At 46.9% G+C, this 7,484-nt stretch overlaps 1 long non-coding RNA gene across 1 annotated transcript; it reads left to right on the forward strand.

Moving 5' to 3' along the window:
• The first annotated feature begins 5,031 nt into the window (after positions 1 to 5,031).
• Positions 5,032 to 7,270, forward strand: LOC105556099. The gene is made up of 2 exons (XR_001008535.1): positions 5,032 to 5,275; positions 5,635 to 7,270. It is a non-coding gene; the product is annotated as an uncharacterized LOC105556099 (long non-coding RNA).
• Positions 7,271 to 7,484: the final 214 nt, after the last annotated feature.

The raw sequence follows: 7,484 nt of genomic DNA on the forward strand, positions 1-7,484 counted from the left end.
AAATTGGCATTCCGAGAGGCCCTCGCCATCGCAATCCTCAATGCTCCGGACGAGTCGGGTTGTAACGATCCTCTCGAAGATCTTGCCCGCCTCGTCCAGGAGGCATATTGGCCGGTAACTTGATGGCAGCTCCACCGGTTTTCCCGCCTTGGGAAGGAGGACCAGCTTGGCCTCCTTCCACAACTCGGGGAAGTGTCCTTCTCTCAGGCACGCTGTCATGAGGGATTCTAACCTCCCCGAGAGTTCCCCTATTGCCGCTTTCCAGACAACGCCCGGTATGCCATCCGGGCCTGGTGCTTTGCCTGCTTTTAATTTTTTGGCCGCCCTAGTCAACTCCAGGTCATTGACGGCTAATTCCTCTCGCCACTCTTCGTGGTCGTCATGGGCCGCAGGATCCTTTTTCTCTTCCGGTCTTCTTCTGCCGTCACTTCCCGGGAAGAGCGTGTGAACTATTCTCCCGAGGAGCTCTTGCTTTAAGGCCTCCACTGTGGGGGGGGGGGGCGCTCGCCAACTTGCCGAGGACGATCTTGTATGGCCTCCCCCAGGGGTGCTCATCCAACGTCATCAGGAATTCATCCCAGGCTCGTTCCTTCGCCTTCCTGATGACGTTGCGTAAAGCAGTGCGTTTGTCCCTGCTACCATCCAGCCGGTCTTTAAGTTCCTGCTGCGTTGTTCCTGCTCGTCTTCTCGCTCTGAGAAGCTGCCTCCTTGCTTGGACCGCTGCCCTCCTCAGTTCGGCGATCTCTTCAGACCACCAGTGCGCCTTGCGGCGCGGGGTGAAGATAGCCCTGGGCATGGCGCAATCGCACGCTCGCGTCATGGCTGCCCTCAAACGCTTGGCTTGGTCCTCAATGTTCTCCCCTTGAGTCTCGGGTGGCCATGTTTCCACCATCAACGACGCCTGCAGTTTGTCTATGTCCATTTTTTGGACAGCCCATCTGAGTGGCCGTTGTTGATGAGCTGCAGCGTTTCCTTCTCGGAACGGCAAGATCTTAATCTCGATCGGAAGGTGGTCGGACAAGAGTTCGAGCTCCTCCGCCACCCTCCAAGAGGCCACCAGTCCAGCGGCCGCAGGGGAAGCCCAGGTCAGATCGACGATGGACTCCCCCTGGGGTCTCACGCAGGTGCTCACCGTGTCCACGTTGAGTAAGTGGAGACCAAGGCGCGCCGCCCAGTCTGCCACCTCTTGCCCTTTCGCGTCCGGCCGCCGGGAACCCCAGAGCGCCGATTTGGCGTTGAAGTCCCCGGTTATTAACACCGGGCCCGGAAGAAGTGACCTGACTTGTCCTTCCAGGGTGTCGAAGCGGCCTTCCAGCTCGGCGAGACTGAGGCTGGGCCGAAGGTACACACCGACCACGTTGATGCGTCCCCATCTCACAATGGCCCAGCCCTCACCCCTTCCTACAATCGAACAGGGGACATGTTTGTCCCTCGTTCTCTCCAGTACAAGGCGACCGAGTTGTCCGTGCTGTATATCCAGCACGGATGATCCGGTCCTCTACGCGGTTCCGATAAAATCGCCAGGCCGCTATCACGCTCCGCCATGCTCTGCATGAGCAGCTCATGCGCCTGGCGGGCGTGATTCAAATTCGCCTGAATCACATTTACGTGCGCGAAGGCCCTGGTGATGCGGTCTCCTCCGGACCGTTACCGTCTGTGACTCTAAGTGAGTCCTGCTCCGCGTGCGGAGCTTCCTCCTCCGTCTCCATTGCTTTACTGTGATTTTCGGGCGTATTTCCTTGCGCTGCTACTTATGTTGCAAGGGGGTTCGTCTCCTGCCTTTTCTTCCTCTTTTGCTCCCTTTTGGATGGTAAGGGGCAGGCCAGACCACCAGCCTTATGTTTCGCAAGCCTTTCGCGCTGCACACTGAGCAGTTTGGCTCTTTTGTGCAGTCCTGCGCTTGTGGCCTGGATCTCCGCACCTGTAGCAGGTGGTGCTGCGGTCCACGGTGTTGCGACACTGCTGTCTCACATAGCCGCGCTCCAGGCACCTGAAGCAAACCAGAGGCCTAGCTTCCAATAGCTCGACCCGAGCTGATGTCCACCCGACCCTTACGCGTTTTTGTGTCGCGATCCTCATGGCCTCGACGAGGGGGTACTGGACCCAGGCCGTCCCCAGGCCATTGGGAGCGGCCCTTAGCTGGCCCACTTTGATCTCCTGGGGTTGGCAACCCCCCGTTTTGGCCATGGCTTCGCGGATTTCCTCCTGGGATATGGAATCATCCAGGTCTTTGACCCTAAGTTCCGCCATCCTCGTGGGGCGTGTCACCTTGACCCCTTCCCTGTTTTCAAGGACGTTCCTCATCCTCTCTGTCAGGGCATCCGCTTTCTGTTTTGCCTCTTCACCGGGTATCTCAAAGATGAGAGCCCCGGAGAGGGCTCGCCTGGGCCTCAACTCCTTGATGCCCATCTCATCTAGAGAGATCTGGGACTTCAAGAGCCCATGCACTCTCCATAAGTTCCAAGTGGTGCCGTGAGGGTTACAGCCTGTGACCTTGGATTTCTCCTCCTCGATGCACCAGGGGTTTTTGAGCTCTGATTGTTCGCGTTCTCCTGTGTCTGCTTGGACGCCTTTGCACTTTGTGACGTCGTCTCCCTCGTTGTGATGTCCTTTTTCTTTGGCGCCTTTTTCCTCACCACCTCTGTCCAGGAGCTAGCAGAGCCCGCGGCTGGTTGCATGCCCGAGACAGGTCTCGGGGGGTGTTGCTGTGTCGCCGCTTGAGCGCCTTTGAGCTCCGGTTGTGATCGGATAACTTTAGCCGTAGCGCCTCCCGACTTCCTGTTAGGTTCAGGATTAGGCTTTATTTTCGCCTTGCCGTCTCCTTTCCCCTGTTTCGAGTCACTTGTTTGTGCGACTTGGCCTTCCTCTCGGGCCCACCATCTTTTGCTGCGCTCGCTTTCGCCAACGCTGTCTTGTGGTCCTGGTCTACTTTTTGCCAGCAGTATCTATGGATCTAGCTGGCCTGGCTTCTCCGCTCGTACTTGGAAAAGTGGATTTGACACCCTCACATCATAGAGTTAGGTTTTCCATATTTTGTCTGGTCCTCTTTGCATCATCGCAGACTAGGTCCTTGAAGGAGACTCCTTCAAGGACCCATCTCGCATCCTCAAGCACCTGTTGTTCAAATGGCGCTGTCAGCTCCTTCCTCCTACCTAGGAGAGCAGGTCTTAGAACCCCCGAGGGGGGGGGGGACTTTCCCCAACCTCCATGCGCTCCTCAGCCGCTCCCCCAGCTGTTGTGTGTCGGTAGTCGCTGACCGCTACCGGTGCATCCACCTCCTCCTCGTCTGAAGCGTCGGCTAGCTCTGCATTTTGCGTTTTCTAGTCGTCCTCGCCTCGTTCGACTGATGCTGGGTCAGTTCCTGCCGTTCTTTTTGGATTTGAGCGTAGTGACTTGTTCTTCTAGCTCTTTTACCCTCTCCCTAAGTGCGAACATTTCCTCCATCTCCTCTTCGGTGTGGTTGGAGGATGCCCTTCGGGAAAGAACCTTGCTCGCTGCACTTGCTTGCAGATTTGAGCAGCTGGGACACAAAGGTCCCTTTCAAATTCTTGGAACGATCTGCGACCTTCTCAATGATGTTTAGGTTGTGACGGAGGCGACAGAGAAGGCGCAAGCGCGAGAGAGAACGCACTACCGGGTGCGAGTGAGAGAGCGATACCGGCGCGGTTGCCATGGCAACCGCGAGCACAACAGCGCCTTCCCCTGCCGCCTCTATCCCGCGCGCCTATACTCTGGAGGGTATAAAAGCCCTCCGGAGCTGGCGGAATCAATTCAGCCTTCGCTCGGTGCTCCGAGCAGACACCCGGCGGTGGATGCTCCCACATCCACTGCGGTAGACGTCGAGTGCACAGGTGCTCCTGTCAATCGACTGTAGACCATACCGGAGTGCATGACAACGGAGGCGCCTCTCCTGCCAGCAGTAACGTACACCTAACGCGGCGCTCCCCGGTGTACACATGTTACTATCCCTGTACCGGTCTCCTATACCCGTTCCTAACTCCGTCACCCTCCTTAACAGCGGGCGCTCTCGTGTTTCGGAGGACCGGAGTATAACACACGCATAACGAGGCGCTTCTCGGGCGTGTTCCAGTCCTGTATTCCTGTATCCGGCTCCGTTTCCGTCTTAGCATCGGGGGCACTCGTAATTTGACGGAGCGGAGTAACGCACGCATAACGAGGCACTTCTCGGCGTGCTCCTGTTTCCTGATCCCGATCCGTTTTTCCTGTACCTGACCGGAAGTAAAATCCAGGGGGAAATATTCGGGTGGGCTAGTTCCGAATTCCAGTACCGTGTAAATAATCTTGTTAATTCTCTTGCCTTGCGAACCAGAGGATATTCCGTAAAACTATCCTCTCCTGTTTGATTCCAGCGATAATATATATTTCCGTACATTATTTCTAGCGTTATTAATCCGTGCCGTTCTCATTATTGATCCGTGTTTCGATACTTGCGTGTTAATTAGTCACAGAGTATTTAAACTCGTAAATTCAACTTCGTGGAATTGAATTATATCCCGCTAAACTCGTACCGCGAACAAATTACTCCTGTAATCATATACAACACCTCGTTCCGTTCCACAATCCACGCGCCGAAAATAATCCGATTCCTTTTCTCTGTATTTATATCCAGCGCACTTTTGTAAACTCCGTTACTAATCCTTTATTTTATCCTTGTATTTTGAACACAGGGCGTACCCATTATAACTCCTTCGATATCCTTTATATCTATTCTTAAATAAATTGTTCCTTACGTTCCAATTGAATTAAACACGTACACGATTTATTTCCTATCCTCTCAAGCGACTCCACCTACCCATACAGCACATATGGTTGCAGTTACATTGCAGAAACATTGCAATCTTGCAGATTGCAGCACAATCTTGCAGAGACATTGCAGGGATATAAAATTGCAAACTTTCGATAGCAATATTGCAGCAATGTTTCAAAAATAATGAAAATACTATATTTTCTATTTAAAAAATTTTTCTAATTACGAGAATTTTATAATGTTATTTTCGTTCATATTATACCAATAATGCGTGAATTATTAAGTACTTGATCAGTGCGGTGTTGCTCGCAATCTCTATCTATTACGAAGCGACCTCGAGGTATGGGATATCACGCATGCGCAAGAAGGTCTTGTGGGTAGAGTCTCGTGGTCTCGTGAGAGCGATATCTCTGCATGGTTATCTCGCCAGTGCTTCTTGCAATTATAAGTCTCGTATAACATTAAAAAGAGATATATTTCGTAAATCGAGTGAGAAATATAGAAAAGGTATGTAAATATGTATAATATTATATATAATTATTGCTTTTCCAACAAGACTTAATTATGTGAACGTTATTTATAACCTAACCTACTCAACTTTGGCTTACTTGAAAAACCTAGGCCGGTATATTCATAGTCAGATCAAATGTATTCAATTAAGACCGTCTTGAATTTATTTAAAGATTCTGTATGCGAATATTTCATTGTATGGATACGCGAAATATCTAAAGATGATCTTAACACGATCTTGAATATTGTAAGTTTTAACTATGAATACCGCCTCTCATAGTTTGTAAAGTTAAAGTTATATGTATTGAAAACAATTTGTTTGTGTACATTTAATAAAAGTTTTTTATTATACCTAGGGGTGCACGCACGCACACACACACACACACACACTCATCGCCACCGTTCCGGCCGGGACTCTCACGCGGGCAGACGCAGGTAGACGAGGGAAACGTGCTATCACAGGAACACCCCTTGTTTCAATTTTTGCAGCGCCAGTATAGTATTTGATTATTTCTTATTGTAACTATGAATAACGCACGTAAAATGAAACTTGTTTCTAAACGTCATGGTAGACGAATTATTGCAAACAATACTGATATAGATATTGCAGGGTGTCATAAACATGTTTCTAATCAGTATACTGACACTATCTTTTCCAAGGATTCTGGTAATTTAGATTCTTCTAATTTAGATTGTGATGATACTATTACAGAAGTTGATATTTGTAATATACGTGGTACTAAAGAAGTATTTATTGGATCTAATACATTCTCAGGAAATCAGTTTCAATATAATAATAATATACAAACAAACAGTTCTAACTATCATAACTATGTTATAAATGAAGTAAACGAGACTGATAACAATAATGAACACGAATTAAGAAATGCAATAGCTACATGGGCAGTATCTCATAATATTACCCAAAACGCATGTAATGACTTATTACATATTTTTCATCGATATATATCATATAATATACCTACAGATATACGAACATTATTACGAACTCCAAAAAAAACTGACGTTTTAAAAACATGTGGAGGAGAATACTTTTATACAGGTTTTCAAGATATTAAAAAACTGTTACGAAAAAATGATAATACATATATTAATTTAATTATAAATATTGATGGTCTTCCCTTAGCGAAATCATCACAAGCATCGTTATGGCCAATTTTATGTTCCAATTCAGTCAATACAGCAGTATACCTAGTTGGTGCTTATTTTGGATATCAAAAATCTACTGATCCTAATGTCTTTTTGCAACCGGTTATCGATGACTTAATTAATCTTATTAATAATGGTTATAATCATAAAGGAAAGATAATAAAAATAAAATTATTTGCTTTAATATGTGACGCACCTGCGAAATCTTTCATTTTATGTATAAAAGGTCACACCGGATTTAATAGTTGCACTAAATGTTTAATCAAAGGAAAATATATAAACAATAGAATTTGTTTTCCACATAATAAAACTTATCCTTTAAGAAAAGATGAATTATTTGCTACTAATACATATAAAGATTTTCAGATTAATTATTCTATTTTAAATAATGTTCCAGAATTTTTACCATTAACTAATACTCCACTAGATTATATGCATCTCATATGTTTAGGGGTTGTTAAAAAAATGATAATTCTTTGGATGAAGGGTCCATTTTCTGTACGTTTAAATACAAGGTCCATTATTAAAATATCACATCTGTTAATTGAATTTAGAAATACTACACCAAATGATTTCCCTAGAAGACCCAGATCGTTAAAAGAAGTTAAATACTGGAAAGCTGTTGAATTTCGAAATTTTTTATTATATACAGGTCCTATTGTATTAAGATACGTATTAAGAAAAGACATATATATTCATTTTGTGACTCTACATGTTGCTGCAACAATACTTTTGCGTCAAAAGGAATGCCAAAAGGAATTAATAAATTTTGCTGAAGCTTTATTGGTTCACTTTGTTAAATCGTTTCAAATAATATACGGCTGTTACGTCCGACGAATTATTTTTCGCCAGACGTCACTATTCAAGAGGCACGAATGATCGCCCACCCGATAGATAGCACCAGCGCGACGCGGCACGTAGCACGCGCGCAGCACATGCTCTTATACGTTCTCTATTCTTATTTTCCCTATTATCGTTTCTGGATTAATTACGCGATAGCCGAGGCAACCACTGTAACAGGCCGACCTTTGGCGCA

Source organism: Vollenhovia emeryi, unplaced genomic scaffold (assembly GCF_000949405.1).
Source record: "Vollenhovia emeryi isolate VEMERY1.0 unplaced genomic scaffold, V.emery_V1.0 DF940341.1, whole genome shotgun sequence".
Classification (NCBI taxonomy): domain Eukaryota; kingdom Metazoa; phylum Arthropoda; class Insecta; order Hymenoptera; family Formicidae; genus Vollenhovia; species Vollenhovia emeryi.